Source organism: Eurosta solidaginis, chromosome 1 (assembly GCF_040869045.1).
Source record: "Eurosta solidaginis isolate ZX-2024a chromosome 1, ASM4086904v1, whole genome shotgun sequence".
NCBI classification, from domain to species: domain Eukaryota; kingdom Metazoa; phylum Arthropoda; class Insecta; order Diptera; family Tephritidae; genus Eurosta; species Eurosta solidaginis.
This window is the reverse complement of record NC_090319.1, coordinates 38,446,616-38,469,679: the sequence shown is the minus strand read 5'-3', so window position 1 is coordinate 38,469,679 and position 23,064 is coordinate 38,446,616. Positions and strand designations below refer to the sequence as shown.

Genomic DNA, 23,064 nt, shown 5'->3' with positions numbered 1-23,064 from the left:
TGTACTGTAATATTCACACCACAAAAACAAAAAAGAATTTGCAACAAAAAAAAATTACAACAAATACTAGAAAAAGTGACAAAGGAAAAACATTGAACTTTAAACGTTTTTGTTGTGAGATCTGATAAATTTTTTTGTACAAAACTTGAATTTCAAGTTTAAATTGGAAGCTACTACAAATAACCAAAGTCTTTTGATATAATGCACAAACAAACAAAAAAACACACAAAAATAATGTGTGTGACCATTGTGCGTGCGGCGCTTCTTTGTTTGTGCTATCCTTGTGGGGATGAGGTCGTATTTCACAGCGTCCTTGCATTGCAGTCATGGGCTGCTTTATAAACCGTTGAATTTGCGCAGTTACGATCAGTTTCATTTTGATCATCCAACATTCAACATCGACACAAAAAGATCACAGTCATACTAACAGTCACAGGCTGTCCATTGTGTGATGGGATCACTCAGATCCTTGGATCGTTGGTTTAAAGTTTACAACTCATCGTAGCACATAATAAGTGCTCGCGATTACACTTAACCGAATATATGTGCGCCTGGCGGCCCACAGTTGGATTTAGCAAGCCAAGTTCAATAAAAATTGCAACACCGAAAGTCAGATTGACAGTAATTAAATATTAATTTGAAGCATACAAAAAAAATCTATACAAAGAAGTTTATTCTTAACGGCACTCAAAATAATAAGTTCAGGTTATAAAATAAAAAAAAATAAAAAAAATAAAAATATAATAACTCAAAAAAGATTATTTTCGATTTTCAAAAAGCAATATTTCACGGATCAACAAGCTTCAGCATAATTAAGATTGTTTTGTGCTATAAAAGGGCATATTTAACCTAATATTATCGTTTTTACATTTTCATTCACAGGTGAGTGCATAAAATTATATATTTTAAAAGTGTATTTGCAGTGTTGTAAATTTTACAGTTTTTTCAAGTTTTAAAATTTGTGACATTTTTTTAAACAAAAAGTGTATGGGGTATTCCATCCCATTTCGACCAATTTTGAACCCGACCCCTTTAGAATTGGCTGAAAGTTTGTCTTCTTTTTCTAGCTTACGAAAGACGTTTTTCAGAATTTTTTCAAATTTTTTCATCCAACTCAAAAAAGTTATGAATTTTTAAAAAAACCCCGTTTTTGTTTTCAAAATGCTATACATTTTTCAAAAATTGACCGTTTAGGATCCTTTTTCTTTAAATTTGTTTTTAAATGTACTTTTCGGAAAAAATACAAAAAAATGTTTAAATTTTTTTTTTTAATTTTTCAATTTTTCGAGATTTTTCGAATTTCGCCATTTTTTTTTTTTTATCAAAAACTTCAATCACTTATGCAATCATTCCCATTAATCCCGGATTGGGCCGATTTTTTTTTTATATTTGTTTTATTTAATTGAAAAAAAAATTTTAAAAATTAAAATTTTTTTTTTATCAATTTTATTTATATAACAAAAAAAATTTAAGAAAATGATTTTTAAGTATTCTTTTCTTTATATATTATGATAATCTACGATTAAAATGACTCGCTTTCGCTGTCCAGCATTAATCCTGGTTATTTTAATCGTGGATTACCATAATATATAAAGAAAAGAATACTTAAAAATAGTTTTCTTACATTTTTTTGTTATATAAATAAAATTGATAACAAAAATTTTATTTTTGAAAATTTTTTCTTCAATTAAATAAAACAAATATAAAAAAAAAATTGGCCCACTCCGGGATTAGTGGGAATGATTGCAGAATTGATTGAAGTTTTTTATGAAAAAAAGGCGAAATTCGAAATATCTCGAAAAACTGAAAAATTAAAAAAAAAAAAACTATTTTTTCCGAAAAGTACATTTAAAAACAAATTTAAAAAAAAAAAGATCCCAAACGGTCAATTTTTGAAAAAGTTATAGCATTTTGAAAACAAAACCGGTGTTTTTTTTTTAAATTCATAACTTTTTTTGAGTTGGATGAAAAAATTTGAAAAAATTCTGAAAAACGTCTTTCGTAAGCTAGAAAAAGAAGATAAACTTTCAGCCAATTCTAAAGGGGTCGGGTTCAAAATTGGTTGAAATGGGATGGAATACCCCGTATATCTTTTTATATTTGGTTTTTACGACGCTTCAAAAAGACATCTACAGCTGCGCACACGATAATAGCAGGGAAAATTCTTAGCAAATTTTATAAATTATGTTCTGCTAATGTAGTTTTCGTTAATTTAATTAATTGTGTAACTGACAGTAGATCTGCAAACCAATATTTCAATTATTTTTGGAAAAAGTTGGGAAATTCGAGAAATATTCAAAAAGTGTTTAAAAGTCTGCTAGTTATATTTCTCTCAAAATTAAAAATAATTTTTCACAAATTTTTTTTTTTTGTTTCGTATAATGATTTATATTTGCTGCCATGCGAAGAGCGCATAATTTAATTTTTAAATGGAAGAAAATCTGCAACATGCTTTTTAAAAAAAATATCAATATGAAATGTGTGAGACTCAAAAACATACACATCGTTAGACTAAAGTTGTATGGGTAACTAAACCACATACTCAAAAAAAATTCTAAAAAATTTAAATAAACCAGTCGAAATTTTCATGCAGATTTTTAAAAACTTCTCGAATTTTCACATTTTTTCGAAAACGTCTTGGCTAGTTTCAATTATACAAAAACAATCAGTACAAAAGTATATTATTTTTTTATTTTTTTTATTTGTCATTTTTGACAATTGCCAAATAATTTAAACATCTTCGTGGTGTCAAAAGTGGCAAGTAAAAATCGAGCATTCGCATTGGCCTTGTTAACATATTCTTATTAACGTGTGAAAAAAGTTGCTCAGGAGTACGGAAATATGAATTTGGCAGAAGAAACAAAAACACCGCTTGGATAGGTCAAATGATCGAGGAATGACGGCCTCCGAAATAGATCTTATCAGCGTAGCTATATCATTTGTGTACACTTTTTTTATCTCTATTCGAAAACAAAACTCAAATTTATACTAACAATAGAATAATAATAACTATTTTTAATAAATTGAAGATCATCATATCAAACAAGTAAGGAAGGCTAAGTTCGAGTGTAACGTATACATACACAGCTTGCAAAACTTTTAATTTACCTTCTTTTAAATTGTCCAAAATTTTACTAATTTTCTATTCTGCGTCATAAGGTCAACCCACCTACCAAGCTTCATAGCTTTATCCGTCTTTGGTAATGAATTATCGCACTTTTTCGGTTTTTCGAAATTTTCGATATCGAAAAAGTGGGCGTGGTTATAGTCCCATTTTGTTCATTTTAAAAAGCGATCTGAGATGAGTGCCCAGGAATTTACATACCAAATTTCATTAAGATACCTCAAAATTTACTCAAGTTGTCGTGTTTAAGGCAGACGGACATACGAACGGGCGAACATGGCTAAATGAGTTTCTTTTTTCGCTCAAATCATTTTGATATATAGAACTCTATATCTATCTCGATAAGTTTATGCCGTTATGGGGTACCGTTATGCGAATAAAATTAATATACTCTGTGAGCTCTGCTCAGCTGAGTATAAAACTTATACTTAAGTAATGTAAATCGTCGTCTCCGATGTGAAAGCTGATAACTGCTTTCAACAAAACTAACGCAAAAACATGTCGCACACCTAGACCAAATAAGCTTCCAACAACAAAAAGCTATATTCAGAAGAATTACTGCCTCCTCCATATACGCCAATGCAACTTTTGTATTTTACAAGGCCCTTTCTCGCCGATAGGTAATGAATTTTGAAACCCGGAGGTACGCATAACTTCAAAAGATTTCAGATTTTCAGATTTTTGAGTTAGCTCCTTATTGATATAAATATGTGATAAAATCACAATTTTATTTCATTTCAACACTTCACCGAACAAGATTTCCCCTTCATAATCGCCTATAGAAGATTATTTAATTAAATTTTTTTATTTATCTCAAAAAGTTGGGTAATTTTTTCGAATTGGTCGGAAAATATGTTTTTCGAGGGAATTAGAACTAAGTAAATAAATAAAGAATGAATGAATCGGGGTAGATAATTTTTATTGTGGCTTCGAATTTGGGTTCAAGGCCTGAGCAATATTTGTTTGTGGATAATATATAAGTTGTGCTAATTAATCAAATTTAGGCTGAAATTTCCCGTAGTTAGTTAGAAGATATTTTTTTATGGCATTCAGATCATCTCTACCAATTTTTTTACGATACCTGAATTATTACCGGAGTTACAGCTTCGGAATTGTTGTGAAAAACTGATCCTAAAAAGCGCGAACCCACGCCCATTTTTTTAATTTTTAATCGATGTTGCTGGCAACCCATATGTTAGTCTAAATACAATATTTCAACAAGTTCGCTTCATTTATATCTAATCAAAATCGATACAAAGTTTCAGCAAATGCTCGAGGCTTAACTCAGCAATGGTTGAGACCATGAAAGAGAACTTTAGGCTGGGCCTGTGGAGAATTTCATAATGTTCAACTTCGAACTGAGCGCAAAACTCGAGCAAGACTTAGAATGCGGAATATTTGCGGAGTACTATATTTTGCGACATGCGGTCATGAACATCTCAAGACACCCACATGCGACTTTTCATAACTTTTAATACCATTTACATAATATCAAAATAAATGCGTATGCAAGTTTCCAAGTCTTATCTCAAATTCCGAGGTCAAACCTTTAGATGGCTGGAGTAATTTTAATTCTCTTAATGAATCAATTTTGAATACAAATTTCTTTCAGTGCTAAAATAGTATTGAATAATTTTTAGTTGTCAATTTGTTAGTGTAAATTTGTGTTTTATACCGAAGTGCTCGTTCATCGTATGAAACTGCTTTTGCTTTGCATTAGCATATGAAAATCCAAAAATCCAAAACTTCCACATGATTTTTTCTTATATGTGAGAGCATACGGAAGTGTTTTGAAATTTTTGTTTTATATTTGAAGTGTAAATTGGTATCTGTGCCTTTGATTTGGCGCAAAACAAAAATAAAAGTGCTATAAGTGTACAGGGGTTGAGCAGCTCTGGTCATAATGTTCGCAATATAAAAATTAAAATTTTTTTAAAGGTTTTTATACAGTTTACTACATTTACTAATTTCATAAGTAGAAAATTCCCAATATTCAAACCTAGAAAAATTTGCAAGAATTGTTCAAAATTTCTTATATTCTTGGCATAGTTTTTCTATATCGTGATGTTTGATAAAGTGCAAGTTTGAATTTTTAGTGGAAAGCAGACTTGGTTTTTAATAATTTTGTTTTCCCGGCGGACTTGCAAATTTTGTTTTGCATGTAAAAAAGGAAATATATCTGGGTCATCGCATTTATCTTTAGTTAGTTTCATAAATAAACGGGAAGCCCATGATCTGAGATTTCTATAATATAAAAAATACGCTGGCAATCGATCGAGATGTGCTGAGTGACAATCGGTTAACATGATAGTTTCGAGCAGCTTTTTCTCGAAAAAATTGTTCGGAGCTCAAAAAAATGTATCTAATATTTTTTGTTTGTCTTGGTCCCAGGAATACGTGAGCAGAGTATGTAACGAAGTTTTGGATTACCCTGTGTATGTAAAAAACTTTGAAAAGGCATAATTAAATTGTTCGATGTGGTATTATTTTTGTGAGAAACGAAAATAATTGCAATTTCGAAAAAATATCCAAGTGCATAATTTTCTTAAAAATAACAGATTCTTGCTCAATGTATACCTTGGGATGACATATTTTTTTTAGAATTATTCCCTGTCTCCTACAAAGACACATTTTTTCAATGGGTTTAAGAATTTCTTAGGATTTTTTTCTTTCGTAAGGAATGAAGTACAATGAAAAAAAATAATATAAGAGGAAATCATCAAAAAACTTACCTTACTTCGAAAATTGTTCAAACTTCGTAACATTTTCAAAGTTGTTAGTTTTGAAAAAAAAAATATGTTATAAGAAGAAGAAGAGGGTCTCCTTGCTAGATTTTTTTCGTACAGAATAAAATGTATCTAATTATCTTATTTTTGAAAGAATATCAAAATATATTTCTCACATTAGGAGAATTGCAATTCGTCTCTTCTTGTTTTTAAATTATTCGCAAACAAAGGCAGTGAAAACTGAAACGGCAGTTATAATAACGTTGTAAATGTAGCAAAACAACAACGAAATCAGGAGGTAAAATAACATTAATATAAAAGATTTAGGTTAATAAGGGCATCAAAAAACAAGTGAAGGTGTCTAAGTTCGGGTGAGCTATAAGGAAAATATGTGTACAAAATTTGGTTACGATATGTAAATTTTTCTTCGAGTTATGGCTCCCGAAACATAGAAAATTGCTTAGTCATAAAAGGGCGGTACCACGACCATTGTTTTAAATTTGAATTTTTTCTATTTATTGTTATAAATCCACTTGGGAAATGAAATACCATTGATATAAAGCTTTTTCTGCAAAGATATAGCTTATTTTACGCGTCCACGACCCTTTTAAAAATCTTTTATATAAAAGTGGGCGTGGTCCTTAACCGATTTCGTCAATTTTTCTTCAAAGCGTTTGTTATAGCAGAGGCAACCTCTCTGCCGAAGTTTGTTACGATAGGTTTACCGATTTTTGATTTATGATTAATAATATTTGTAAAATTGATTTTATCACAAGTGAGCGGTGCCACGCCCATTTAAAAAAAAAAATTCAAATTTTTATCAAGAGTCTCAATACACGTCAAATTTCAATATTCTAGGTGTAGTATTTACCAAATAATCAGGGTTTTTGTGTTTTCCAAAATTTTATATATTTAAAAAGTAGGCGTGGCTATCATCCGCTCATTTTCAATACTAATCTATTCTGGGTCCATATAAGCTCGTCTACAATATTTGGTGAAGATATCTCAATATTTACTCAAGTTATCGTGTTAACAGACAGACGGACGGACGGACATAGCTCAATCAAATTTTCTTTTCGATATTGATGATTTTGATATATGGAAGTCTATATCTATCTCGATTCCTTTATACCTGTACAACCAACCGTTATCCAATCAAAGTTAATATACTCTGTGTGCCAAGCACGCTGAGTATAATTACGCGCTATGCAGAATTAAACAAGGTTAATCGTGTTAAGCTGCCCGAAAAAATTTATTTTATTAGTTGAGTTTTATTTTTTTTTTCTATTTTTAATTGGGTTTCGAAAATAATTCGAACTTCGAAAATTTTTCGAAGGTAACTTATTTTTGCAAAAAATATATATTATCATATCTTTGAAAAATCCGAAGTAAAAAATTAAAGACAAATCACTACGAACAAAGAAAAGTATTAATCCAGAAATTCAAGTCAACCAAAGTTTCAGATTAATAAGAGCAGCCAAAATACGACATGCTCATCCAAAACATTAATTTTGAGTCAGCTTATGATTCTATTTTGGTTACGGTTAGTTTTTTCTATTGTACTTATTTAAGTTTGTTCTTAGTGAAATAAATTGACGTTTGAAATGAGTTCGAATATAAAGAAATTTAGAGAAAAATTCAAATTTTGAAAATTATACGAACTTCGAAGATTATTCGACCTTCGAAAATAATGCGAGCTTGCATACAAAAAGTTAACTTAAAATGTAATGCAAATTTCTAAAATTACCCGAACATCGAAAATTATTCGAATATCGAAAATAATGCGAGCATGTATTTTTTTAATTTGGCTTAGAAATAATTTAAATTTCGAAAATTATTCGAACTTTGAAAATTATTCGAATTTCGAAAATTATGTGAGCTTATGTATATAACATCGAAAAATTCTAAGTTCAGCAAAATATTTATTGTAAAGTTCCGTAATTTCGAGAGAATCGAACCTGAACTTCGAAAAAAATGTCCATGATAAGTTTCCTTTTTATGATTTTGAAAACTTGAAACTAATGCAATTTCTATACCTTCACAGGAACCATCAAATTATCACGGACATTCTACAAACAACAATGATCATATGAAACTCAAACAAGGAGAGATGACTTTTACTTACATATATCTGTCAGCAGAAAAATGCATACATTCCAGTAACTAAAAACAAACATGAACAAAAAAAACATAGCAAAAGTTGTATAAAAATCGTTTCTTATTTATTTTAAACATACACAACATATACGACGCAAAATTCTATATTTTCTTTTACAAATGAGTGATAATTTAAGATGAAATCTTGAGTTATATTTGGCGCCGAAAATAAGCTTTACATATACATACATACTTGATTAACAAACACTCACTCATGCCGCATTTACGGCGAAAATTTTCTAATTCAAAGATGGCAGGCAGATAAAGATAACCAAGCGGAGAAATCATACAACGCACGAAGGAGAAACACAGTGGAGAATGCAGATAAACAAAAAAGATAAAAGTTACCCCTTCTAAATACAACAACAACTATTTAAGGACTCAAAGGACTCTGCAGTAGAAAAATAACATCAACTCAACTCATCTTAACAGCAACATACTCTTCAATTACACACATACATACACACATACAACTCACTCAAATCGCGTGAGACACAAACTTGCACCCAGCCTCTCTCACACACGCACACATAAGCAGGCACAAAAACCCTCTTTTCGAAGAAAACAAAAAACACCCTTCTAAAATATAACGGAAATGCAATGCTTAGATTTTGGACTATTTTGGCATCGTATTTTGGCTGTGATAAATTATGATGACCGGCAATTGATTTTCGGCCAAATTTGGTTTCGATTTCGCATTGCAGCAAGAAAAACAAGTTAACAAATTCCAAATATAAATACAAATAAACAAGGAAAATTCGAAAATTAAGGTGAGCCTTAGGTTTTTGGCTAAGATATACAAAATTTTAAAAGTGTGAACCATTTTGAATTTTAAAATTAATTTTTTTTATTTGTGTGTAATTCGCTTATTTACTAACAAAAAGGGAGTGTACATATATACATACATATGTATATCTATATGTATATGTAAGCATAATTTTTACATATAATTTTAAGCACGGTAAATATTTCCATCCATACAAATATTCTGTGAAATTATAATAAAAAAATTACATTTCAAATATGGCACCCCACACATTTATACATACAAACATACATACACACACACATAAACTTCTTCAACGGCGTCTGAGAAGCTATGCAAAAACTAAATTTCCTAAGAAAACAAAATTAACTTTCAATAGTTAGATATGTAAATGTAAATAAATTTTGTTTAAGTTCGAAATAAAAAATATTTTATGCGTGATTTTTTTAATCCTTTCAATACAAATACAACAAACACCACCACCACCCAATTCGTAGCTCTCTACCCATTAAAAATGGCAGCTGCTTTTTGGATGTCATTGAAGAATAAAATAGACCGGCTTTCAAAATATAGATATTCCGAAAACGTTAATTGAAAAATTTCTTTTAACAATTTGCGCTTATTGAAGTGTTTATAAAACCGTTGGGTGTTTGAAATTTTTAATTTTACGGGTTATAGACCTTTTTGTAAAAGTTGCAAAGTGTTAAAAGAAATTTTTACAAAACGCTAACAAAAACGCATAGCATACAGTAAAAATAACTTTCGTGCATCTTAAGTAAAAATTAGCGCTTTAAATTTGTTGTTCGTACTTAAAAAGTGTTCCATATAGAGTTTAAGAAATAACTATTAAGTTTTTTTTTATATTTTTTATTTACTTTTTTTTAAACCTTCTACGTTTTCGTCTTAAAACCTGGCATTGAAGTGTGCACACATTGAATACAACAATATAAATAGTGTAGCCAACTTGTCGATTATGAAAAGCTGCAAAATTAGAAAAACAGCACAGAAAAAAAATTTTATTTTTAAAAAAATATGTTTGAATTTTACTTCAGAAATTGAAAGCAAAAAAAGCTCAGAAAAACAAATTTTTTTTTTTTCAAAAAATAAGTTTGGATTTCATTTCTGAAATTGGAAGCAAAATAAGCTTCCAGTTTGAAAATTAGCTGATATATAAAAAAAATTTCGCTTTCGAAAAATACAAAAGAAATGCCTACAAAAACTTCTTTTTCTTTTTTTTTTTAATATTTCGAACTTCCAAAAGTTTTCGAGATTGTATTATTTTTGAGAAAAGCGTAAATAAACATTTTAAACTTCTATTTTAGCACAAAGAGCCGAAAAACCAAGGAACAACAGTGCAAATAAACAAAATAATAACTTTGAAAATAGTTCGAATTTCGAAAGGTTTTCGAAGTTGTATTATTTTTGTGAAAATCTCCAATAACCACAACTTCGAAAAAATTCGAAGTTCAACAAAATTTTAAGTTCGAAAAATATGTAAAAGTTTTAATTTTTGCACAAAGCGACAAAAACCTGTAATACCAACAAAAATTCGATATATACACAGCATCGAATACGAATTTCGTTAAATGTGTTCCTTGTTTAACTGGTATTGATGATGGTTTTGGAAACATTTCACTGAAGAAATTTTGAAAGTCGCGCTGAACGCTATAATATACAAAAACCAATAAATTTTGTACAAAACTGAATGAGTTGACAACACTTATTAAAGTAAAGCAACAGCTTATAGCCGATTACAAAACTCGAAGCACAGTTTTTGTGACGATATGTAACTAAACAAATTTTGCAGCACTTGTTTCACTTTGAAATAGTCAAAATTTTATAAATTTTAAAATAAATATCTATGTAAATGATTGCATTTTATTTATATAATATTAATCGAAAAGATGTTTTACCCATTTTAATAATAAAAAAATTGTATTGCGCAAAATTCAAGCACAAAGGCTACTTACTGTTTAGAAAACTTGAGGAACCGCTTTCAAACAAATTTTGCCTATGAGCTGCTGTTGCTGAGTTGCAGTCGTCTCAATGTGCTTTGACTAGGAATAAAAATGTGACGTTGCTGAATCAGAACTAGTGATGTTTTATATAAAGTTTTTTAGCGAAAAACTGCAAAAAAAATAACAAACATTCGAACAAGCTTTCGAAGTATGTATTTTAATTTCTATAAAAATTATTCAATAATCAAAACTTCTAAAATAGTTGCATGTTCGTCAATATGCAGAAAAACTAAAAGTGTGCAAACGGTAAAATTTTTGTTTAGTTATAGTGCCTCGAAAAATTTTAAATTTATGATTTCCATTACTTACTTGTTTGCAAAAGTTTTTCGAAATCAACTTTGTTGTTATTTTTATTGCCATGAGAAAATTAAAAAAATATAACTTTGAAATTAATTTCGTAAATTTGAAAATAAATTCAACTTTCGTAGTTTGCAAGCCAGCTAATTTACATAATTATATCTAAATTCAAAATTTGCGTACATTTTTCAAATATTTACATAACATATTTACGTTATTTACATATTAGATACATCTTTGATAGTTTCTCCAAAATAACGCTATTTTTAAAGTAATCGTGATTAATTATCTTAAAAATAAATGCATTCCGAAAATATTGGAGTTTAAATTATTTGTTCAAAAAACTAATTTCGAAAAAGTTTCGAAGTTGAACTGTTTTTCCAAAATCATCAAACGCTCGATTGCTCTCGTGCGCTCATTGTTTATATGCTAAACAATATTTATATATATATATATATATATTTAATGGAAACCATCCCAAAATGTTACGTCGAATATGTACTAAAATCTTTTCTTTTTTACTTTTACCTAATTGGGAGAAACGCTTGAAAATTCAGAGTTAGGCACTAGTCCAAAAAGGTTTTTCAAATTATAAAAAATTAAAAGAAATCTTGCTAAATAAGTTTTTTAACCATTCGAGACTGTACAAAAGGCATTTTTTAATTTTTAGTCAGCGGCCACACAAATTTGTCTGCAAGTATAATTTGAAGAATCTGAAATTTAATATCTTCATTAAAATTTGTTTTATATTTTTCAAATTTCGTAACAGCAAAAATACTGATTAAATTTAAATCGGTTTCAAAATACTTAAAAATAAGTCAAATTTAATTAAAAACTTCAAATTGAAGTTGAAAAAATTACTTTGATGCTATTTAAAATGTATAATTTTTTTCGTTCGAAAAAATTATGAAAATTTTTCTAAGTGACATTTGTTTATCAGTTTATATTACTTCTTTTATGAACACTTAACGTTTTAAAATTTATTTTTTTGAACTATAAAAACACCTGCTTTTGGTGGTTAAATTCAGTTTTCGAAAATGTGCCAAAAAAGTAGTCAAGAATTTAACAAAACAAAACTAAATTAATTTGACTTTTAATTAGTAGATTTTTAATAAGTCTTATAATAAATAAACTAAATTAATTTTCAATTTTAAATTTGAAATTCTTTTTTTTTTTTTCTCTAAACTAAATTTATGCTTTATAAGTGGACTTTTTAAAAATTGAACTTCGAAAAAATTGTTTTGCAATATTTTTTGTCAAATTATAACAATTTCCGTGGGATTGGTAAGTTTCAAGAATGATAGTTAAATTGATGCTCTTCGTAATTCAAAATATATAAAAATTATATAATCTGTGAGTAAAAAATTTTCGAATAAAAATCACCACGTGAGTAGTTTTGCTGTAAAAATTATATATGAAAATTAAAAATTATGTATAAAAATTAAAAATTGTGCACCAAAGTTACAATTTTACTTTTTAATGGCATATAATGAATGCTACGTTTCCACCGAGCTCAAACTTCGTGTTTACCAACTCTTTTATGCAAATAATTTCATATTCGAAAATATGCCGTAATTCTAAAATTCTGTTATACAAAATATGTGTTGACAAAAACTGAAATTTTTGGTCCTCGTTTTCGGATTATTGATCCTGAGCTAAATAAAAACGCGTCTTTGTATACCACTCTCGATATTTTTAGACTTGTTTTAGCGGTCGTACGAAATATGCAAACAAGGAGTTTTAGTTTGGTAGAAACGCAGTATAATGGATGCAACGGAAATTAACAAAAATTTAACAACAACTTTTGAGCACACTCACGATTATACATAATTTGGGCAAAATATAAAGTGGCAGTCGGCATAAAATTTTGTTTGGCTTGAGTTTACAATAAAATCAATTTTTGTACGGAATTAGAATTTAAAATCATTTAAATCATAGTTAACCTCGAAATTTTTTTAAAATATTGATGAAAATTCTTTTTTTAAGTAATTGAAAATTTTGTTAAACTCTAAAACTTACACTATTTTATTATAATTTATTATTTTATTAGAAACCAACCAAAACAACGCAAACATATCCGTTTCAACTTAAAAGACGGTTACCATTGCGCATTGGTAGCATTTTTTAATATTTGGCATAAAAGTGTTACATACATACAAACATACAAAAAACGTTTTAAATATTATAAAGAAATTCAAAATAACAACAACATATGAGCACAAGGTTTATACATAAACTATCCATTTTTCCTTAAATTTAACATCTAACTTTATGAATTCTCTATATATTTTTTCTTTTTTTTAATAAAATTATAATAACACAAAGATAAGCAAATGTACAAATTTAAAATACTTATATGTAAGTATGTATATTAATATTAATAAATTTAAGGTCTGAAAGGAATAGTTTTGCAAATAATGTTTTAACTAAGCTTTAAATCAGACTCGTTCTCAGTCTAACTTTAAGTGCAAAATTATTTACTTCTGATAATTTTTTTTGTAATAAAATTTAAAAAAATATTTAAAAAATGTTTGCATCAAAAATGTTTTGTAGAAACACATTTTTCAATATTTTAGTCATTTAGCTAGTGTGCAAAAATGCCAAACGCATTGAATATGACGAATTTAAAAATTTCTAAAATTTAAAATAAAAAGAAAACATTTTTATACTAAGGTGAATTTCTCTTACTTATAAGGTTAAACAATTATATTGGTATATTTATTTATTTTTTGTTTTTGGGAAAGCAAAAAGAGTTTGATAATTTAAGATACAACTCATATAATTTTATTATTTTTTTTTTTTTTTTTGTATTGTAAGCAATTTTCACATAATTAATTCAGTTGTTTTTATTTTTTTCATCAGCTATAAAGCTGATAAAGATTCAAAGCTCGATTCGAGCTCAAGGCCAGAACAAAAATTTTTATGATAATTATTGTTTTTTTATTTTTTTGTTTCGAATGAATAATGAAATTGAAAAACGTGGAAAGCTTGAAAAATTATAATTTAGCTTTTATTTTATTTATTTATTGCTTTTTTTTTTAACTGAAATTTGGTAAAGTTGGATAAATTTTTATTTTTAATTAGCATCTATTTGGTAATAAAAAAAAATTTTTTTTTAAAAATTCACATAATTAAGTTAAAAAAATAATACATTCTTATTTTATTTTCTTTTCAAATTTATCACAGCTAAAATTTTTTTTAATTAAATTTTTCATTTTATAATGAAAACTAAAAATTCATAGCAAATTCATAATTTAAAACAAATACCAAACTGAAGCAAATTAATGTTTTTTTACTCTGATCTTAAAAAATTTGCTAAATTTTTTCGTTTGGTAATTATTAAAACCGAAATCTAAATTTAAAACTTAGTTTTTTCTCATTGCTAGTTTTAAAAAAATAATTATTATTTTTCTTTAATTGGTCGCATGAAATTTTAAATATTTGATTATTCAAAATTGGATTTCATTAACTGCAAGTTTATTAATATTTTCGCTATAAATATTAAGAAAAAAATATCAAAATTGAAAAGTATTTGGTATATGAAATTTTCTCAAATTCGGATTTTAAATTTTTTATTTTTAGATCACACAAAATTCAACAAAAATTTTGCAAAAATTTAATTTGGCGACAAAACGATTTGAACTATTTTCAACAAAAAACAACCAAAATCAAAAATTTAAATATGGAAATTACATCAAAAAAAGCCTTTTGAAACACAAAATATATATTACAAAAAATATTACATAAATTTAAAATCCTCACCCTTAAGAAGACTGACGCACTTAAAGCATTTAAACTTGCAAAAAAAATATTACGAAAAAAAACCAAAATTAATTTAGATTAATGTGCTAAATTACAGCAGAAACAAAAACAACTGCTTACTTTTTACGAACAAACGTGCTTTTTAAAGCTCTACACACACACACACAACGACACCCAAATTTTCACTTGAGCAACAAATATTTTCCTGGCGACCCATAAAACACCATTAAAGCGATCATAAAACGCACATAATTATTATATATGAATAATGTGGCATAAATAATGCTTTGCAGAAAGCAGCACGGAAGTCGTTATGCGAGACAAATGCGCAAGAAAATTTCTCAACAAATTCATGCACGCAACTTTGGCTATAACGACTTTGGCTCATTTCGTTTGTCTCCCCGGAAAGACGCAATAAAAAATAGACTTTTTGGCAAGCAACGCAATGTGAAATGTTGGAAAAGTAAAAATAAAAATAAAAACAAGAGCAAAATCGTCTTTAGAATAGCAAACAAAAAAATTATAACAAAGAAAATGCAAAGCGCAAAATGTTTGGTAAGAAAAAAATTTCAGATAAGTAAGCAAATTTTTGTTTTCAAATTAAGCGCAACTAAATTCCAAAAAATGTCCGATGAGAGGAGGAGCAAACGGAAATGACAGCAAAAGCTGAGAAAATTTACACAAAATACCTGGCGGCAGCACAGTGGCGGCGTCATACGCTCCCCACATAACAAGGAAGTTTTTCGCGAACAGTGATGTACGCGCGTATCTTGAAGGGCTACGCAAGTTTTTATGTTCAAGAATACTTAATTGAGATGCAGCAATGAATCAATATACACCCGTTTTGCATTTAAGTAAAAAAAAACCATTTACACAATATACCTGGCAGCACAGTGGCGGCATCATGCGCTAACCACATAACAGGAAAATTTCGCAAACAGTGACGCACGCGCGTATCTTGAAGGGCTGGGCAAGTTTGTATGTTCGAAAATACTTAATTGAGATGCAGCAATGAATCAAAACAGGCACGTTTTGCATTTAAGCAAAAAAACATTTACACAATATACCTGGCAGCATAGTGGCGGCGTCTTGCGCTCCCCACATAATAAGGAAGTTTGTCGCGAACAGTGATGTACGCGCGTATCTTGAAGGGCTACGCAAGTTTGTATGTTCGAGAATACTTAATTGAGATGCAGCAATGAATCAATATACACCCGTTTTGAATTTAAGTAAAAAAAACCATTTACACAATATACCTGGCAGCACAGTGGCGGCATCATGCGCTAACCACATAACAGGAAAATTTCGCAAACACTGACGCACGCGCGTATCTTGAAAGGGCTGCGCAAGTTTGTATGTTCGAAAATACTTAGTTGACACACAGCAAAGAATCAACTCACGCTAAGTTTGCATGTACACTAAGAAAATCTACACCAAACACCTGGCAGCACAGTGGCGGCGTCTTGCGCTCCCCACATAACAAGGAAGTTTGTCGCGAACAGTGATGTACGCGCGTATCTTGAAGAGCTGGCGCAAGTTTGTATGCTGGAAAATACTAAATTGAGATGCAGCAATGAATCAACTCACGCTAAGTTTGCATGTACACTAAGAAAATCTACACCAAACACCTGGCGGCGTCATGCGCTCCCCTTATAACAAGAAAGTTTCGCGAGCAGTACACACACGTGAGTCTTGAGGAGTTGCGCAAGTTTCTATTTTCGAAAATCAAAATTAAGATGCAACAATGAGTTAATGCACGCTACGTTTGCAAATTAAAAGCACACAGTAATAAAGCGCTGGGAGTAAAAATAAAAACCTTTAGCAACGTTGCGCATCACTGCTTTTGTGGTAGAAATATGCTGTAAACCGAATATTTAAGTCTCAACATGAAAACTAAGCTTAAATGCATAACTCTTTCTACATAGCAAATTATTCAAAACGAAATTGGTCAAATTATTTCTATTGACGAAAGCTTAAATGCAATCAAAATTTCATTTTCAGAAGAAAATATTCACAAACATAAATTTTCATGTCATCGATTGTTAGCGCACAAAAAACAACGAGAATGGCTGTGACTGTTTGAATTACTTACGTTTGACAGCATAAATAAAATGATAAATCTAAAATTAAAATCAAAATCAAAAACAACTTTGAAATTAGATTTCGTACAAAAACAAAAAACGCCACTTAACCCCAAAGCAACTAACATTCATGCAAGCAATCATGTGTGCATATTTCGAAAACTAACCCCCAAAAAAAAGTAGACCAACATAAATTCAAAAGAACATTTAGCGTTTTTGTAGCGTGCTTAAATTGTGGTCAATTTTCTTAAAGAAAATCTCCAAAATCTGGATTAATAAATATGCGGGCATATGTTAACATATCTATATAAATAAATAAATCTCTTTTGAAATTTGTTTGAAAAGTTAGTTTCGTGTATCAAAATCGTCAACATCAAAAACAAATTTCAATGCTCAATGGCAGTGCCAAAGATATCAAGCTTACATACAAATATACGAACATACCACCATACACACTTACACGTCTTCATACATATATACAAATAACTTTCAATAAATTATCAAACGCAAATGAAAAAACAAGAACAACAACAATTTAACAACAGCATCAGCATCAGTCTTTGATAGTTTTGTTCAATCTTCGAAAACATACACATTCACACACACATACATGCATAGCTATCAAAATCGTAGACAGCGCAACCAAAATTACTATCGACTCAAACTATATAAAAATATGGAACAAAACAACAACAACAAAAAACAACTTTATAACAACAACAAAGCAGCAGCAACAGAAGCGCAACAGCATTTAAACTTTGCATCATAAATTTATGAACCAACAAACAACCAACCATTCGAGCAGCAAGCAGTCATCGTAATTGCTATCAATAAAACATCAACCCCACCTACTCACACTCAAAAGTCCCCCTTTCTTTAATTTTCCATCTTACTCGTTTGAAATATCCATACAAAAAAAGCACCCACACCAAGCAGCTTTGAAGCCAAAACTATTCGCAAGTAAAATTCAATACAAACCAGTGAAGTCAAGCAAGCCACCAAAACGACGATTCCACCCTCTCAAAAAATACAACAAACATCGTGCCTTTTTTGGCCATACTTAGGCGCACACATGCACATATATACAAAAGCATACACATACTCATATACATGCATACTTAAGTGAGGGTTATTGGAGAGACAAATTGCAAATGAAATTATAATGTTTCTATTGAACATGGCAGACAAGATGTAAGTAACGGTAGCTAAGAAAGCAGAGCCAAAAGACCGCGCAACAAACTTCAAAAGATATACACACATACATATTTGCTTACATACATACTCATAAACACATACATACAAAATACATAAAAGTGTATTTTAAGTCAAAATTCTTTAAGAAAAGTAAAACAAAATTCGAACTCATTTTATGTTGCATGCACTACACACACACACACATACATTTTTCTGTACACACACACGCAACAAACATTTATACATATGCAAAATTATATTATTTATTATAAATGCTCACTTAGATCGGTCTGACCGCAACAAATTTATGAAAATTTGGAAAGAAATTATTTAAAGTTATAGATAAACCAAAAAACAACAAAAAAATATAAATGACAACAAAATAAATTAGCAAACTTGGCTACAGAAAAAATTTGTTGTTTCATTTAAAATATTAGATTATGTATAACAACAAAATCATTGTATAATATTTCCATTTAGATTTCACTTTTGTAAGAGCTAAATATTAAAATAAAAAATTACAAAACAAAAAACAGCAAACAATATTTTTTCGGTCACTTTTTACCGTCTTAAGTGCATTACAGTTACAAAAATAACAAAAAACAACAACACAGAAAAACAAAAGACAAATGTTACAAGCAACAACAATAACAAATTTGTTTTTATATAACAACAGAAACACACAAGTAGCAACAAAAAACGGTTCCTTTTGATAAAAACAACAAAAGACTACAACAACAGCACCAGCGAGAATAACAAGCAGCAACAACACATTTTTAACACACTCTAAACAATGACTTTAATAAGTACTGGAATTTTTTGTTTTTATCTTAAGTTATTAGCATAAAAACACAAAACAAGAAGTATAAAAAACTACAACAAATAATTTAAAAAAAAAACATTTGCTACAGCAACTTTTAAAACAAATTTTTCGTTATTTATTCATTCCAACAACAAAAATACAAATTTTTAAAAATCTTTTTTTTTTTTATTTGCTAAGGCAATTTGATGAAAACAAAAAACAAATACACATTTCAAGTTTTTTCATTTCAACAACAACAAAAATACAAATTTGTAAACATTCTTTTTATCTGCAATTTATAAAAATAATCAAATATTTCAAATTTTTTCATTTCGACAAAAACAAAAGTAAAAATTACAAAATCAACAAACGTTATTATTGTTTTTATCAAGCAATTTATACAAAATCAACAAACGTTATTATTATTTTTATGAAATATTTTTAACTGCACCAAAATAATTTTTTTTTTTTAATTTTTTATTTTTTTTCTCAGCTAAAGCCTCAATTAGACATTGAAAGGTGAATATGTGGAGTTCAGAGAAAAGTAAAAAAACAACAACAATGTTAAAAAAACGTAACACAGCCTATAAAATTCTTTCATGGAAATATTTATACTTTGTAAATTTTATCTAAACTCATAACAAATATATGCATTTCAAAAAAAAAAAAAAATACAAAAATAACAAAAATTATAACAACAACAAATATAAAAGAAATGCAGAAATTTTATTTTTTTAAATTCTATACAAATACATAAAAGTGTGCGTAACAACAAAAAGAAACTAACAACATTATAAACACAAAATTTAAATTTGTATTCGATAGCTTTTCTAAAAAGTTTTAAAACAATTTTTTTTTGATCCCTTAAAAAAATTTAAAACAAGCAAAATTTTTAATTCAGTAAACATACATTCAAGTCAAACATCTTTGACAACAGCAAAACCGCGTTGAACAAAACATTTTTGTAATTAGATCAAAACCTAAGTTGAGGCTCGGCATCGAAACAACAACAAAAAATATATCTCAAGCATTAAAGTAAAAAACAAAATCAATTCAATACAAAAAAAATAAAAAACAAGAACTTTTCTCCTCTTTTTTTGTCAACCGAAGCAAAAAAATTGCCAAAAAGAACAGCAAAATCTTTCCAATTAAAAAAGTTTTTTTGCGATCAAAAACATTTTCCGAAAACAAAAAAAATTAACAACAAAATTACTACACAACCTTAGCAACGAAGTTTACAAAATCTTTTCTGCTTCAAATAATAAATTTTGATAATTTTTTTTTTTGTTAATGAAAAAATAAAAATTCAGAAAACAAGAAAAATAAAGCATAAGAACAACACCAAAATGAGCAAAATCTCATGCAACTAAAACAAAAAATTTTAAGTTTTTTATTATTCAATATTCAGAAAACAAAAAAGAGTCCTTTTTAACTATGAATTTGTAAAATACGTTTTTAAAATAAATAAAAGGATTAAAAACTTGGTGTACTTAATCTTAAACCCTAAACAATTACAAATATTATATATCGCTCCGCATTAGCTTTGTTTTTTAGTGGCGCAATCGACTGACATTGAGATTTTAAAAATCTTCAACTAAACTCAACTTAAAGTTCTTTACAACAACAAAAAATGTATTTTATCAACTAAATATTAGAAAAAAACTTTTTTTCGAATTAATAAACTTGGAATGTTAAGGAAACTTCAGGCAAACTTCTATACAACAAAAATAACATATGTTCATTACTTTTCTGTGTTCGCAAAACAAATTGACTGATATTTAAGTTTTAAAATAAAAAAAATTTAATTGAGTAAAATTCAACAAAAAAATCTAAGATGAAGAAAGTGACAGTTCTTAAACATTATATAAAAAGAAACATTTCAAAATGCAAAAATTTTAACATTCAAAACTCTTAAGTCAAAACTTTCAAAACAAATAACAGTAAATACTACTTTCTTTTTAATTTATTTTATTACTTATTTTTATTTCTCTTAATTCTTTTCTTAGCTATGCTAAAAATTTTATTGACTGCTACTGAGAAAAATTTATGTTTAAGATCCTTGTAATAATTAAAAATAAGTTGTAAATTTTTTTTTTTCTAAAAGAGTAAATTTTAAAAGTATTCTCTTACACAAAATGAACTTGAGTGCCCAAAAAACTTTATAGCAGTTCTAAATAACAACAAAATTAACTTTCCATTTTCTCTTCTCTTTTTTTCTAAAACATAAAATTTTGTCAATTTTTGATAAACAATAAAAACTTTAACGGTAGTTCTAAACAGCAACACAACTATCTTCTAATTTTCTAAAACACTTATTTTCCTATTATAAAGTTTAAACTAAAAAAATATATAATTTCTTCCTTTTTTTAATTGAAAAACCATAAGTTTTGAGCTGTGTGCAACAAAAGCAACATTTTTTTTTTTTTTCTTAAAAATATAACAAACAAATTTTCTTCTATTGCGATGGTATTTTAAATGAAAAATCGAAAAAAAAAATATTTATTCTTTCCTCGTACCCAAAAAAAAAAACAAATGTTCAGGCTAAAAAATATTATTTTAAAATTAGAGCAAACACAATTTATTGCTATGCACAATAGCTCCATAATTTAATAATTAAAATTTTTTTTCTTTCTTCAAATAAAATTTTATGATATTTAAATGGAATTTACATTGCAAACTAAAAAAAAAAAAATTCTTTCTGCCCAAAAAGAGCTGTTCAGACAAAAAAATATTCTTTAAAATAAACTAAAAACACAATTTATAGCTATGCACAATAACAAAAACAAAAACTTTTTTCTTTCTACAAACAAAAATTTATTACACGCTTTAATATTTTTATTGAAAATTTAAAAAAATTTTTTTTTCTAATCAAAACAAAACACCAAAACAAATGACGCAACTAAAAATTATACTTTTAAAAAATAAAAAAAAGAACAATTACAGCTACACAACTAAAACAACAGAAATTATTTTTTTACTTTCTTCACAAATAATTTATTTATGTTTACACAAAAAAAAAATTATTTTTGTAAAAATAAAATTATTGTTATACATAACAAAAAAAACTTTTGTTTATTTTTGTTTCAAAAACATCTTAAAATGTGTGTAATTTTAAATTCAAAAACAAAAAAGAAATCTTTTTCGATTCTCCTTTTTTTAACCAACAAAAATGTAGCATATGGTATTTTGTACAATTTCTGCATTAAAACAACAACAAAGGCTTCTTAACTATATACAACACACGCTATACTACCTCCTCCTAAAATTTTGCATTTTCTGTGAACATTTCTTTAAAATTTCTGAATGAAAAATTTCTTAAATTATTTTATGTTGGCGTAAAAGCGTATGAGCGGAGGGTAAACAAAATTATTATTTTCCAATGCAAGCGTACAAAAACTTACAACATAACTTAGCAGTACAAATATACATACAAATATATCTTCAAATTGTATATGGCATCTTAAGACCATAAACACACACACACCTACCTACACATATATATACATACATGCATCGTACATTCACATTTGGCAACATCTTCTCGTTCAATGATTTTTCAAAAAGTTATTTGTGGTTGGGATCTGTCCAGAGAGATTGCCATGCGATATTATTACAAACATACATACAAACAAGTATATAGCACGATTGTGCTTTAAAATAACATTGGGGGGATACCTAGTGTAATTGCTAAAATATGACGTTGATTGTACTCACGTGGCGCACTACCAACAACAACAACGACCAAATCAAAAATGCAATTAATAATGAAAGAATAAACGGCAAATCAGCTGGAAAATTACTTTAAAGGCCAAAGAAAGTGGCATAAAGGAAGAAGGTATATAAAATATACAACAAAAAATGATAAATAAAAATATTTAAAAAAAATTAATAATCTACAGAATTACACTCGATCTTACAAGTCAATATAACAATTGAAAAAAAATTATTTAAATTTCAAAAAAATTAAAAAAAAATAATATTTCAAAAAAAAAAAAACTAATTGCAGTAAATTTACTGAAAATCAATATTTTTTTTTTGCCATTAATAAAAAAATAAAAGCATAAAAATGTACTCCATTACAAAAAAAAAAAACATTAATAAAAATCAAATTCAAAAAAAATAAATAAAAACAAAAAT

The 23,064-nt window shown here is 27.8% G+C and overlaps 1 long non-coding RNA gene across 2 annotated transcripts; it reads left to right on the top strand.

The window, feature by feature from the left end:
* Positions 1-391: 391 nt before the first annotated feature.
* Positions 392-21,606, top strand: LOC137252122 (uncharacterized). Of its 2 annotated transcripts, XR_010953453.1 has the most exons (4): positions 392-882; positions 7,895-8,777; positions 14,671-18,122; positions 18,802-21,606. It is a non-coding gene; the product is annotated as an uncharacterized lncRNA (long non-coding RNA). The 2 variants fall into 2 exon arrangements; XR_010953452.1 differs by having other exon boundaries at positions 14,671-21,605.
* Positions 21,607-23,064: the final 1,458 nt, after the last annotated feature.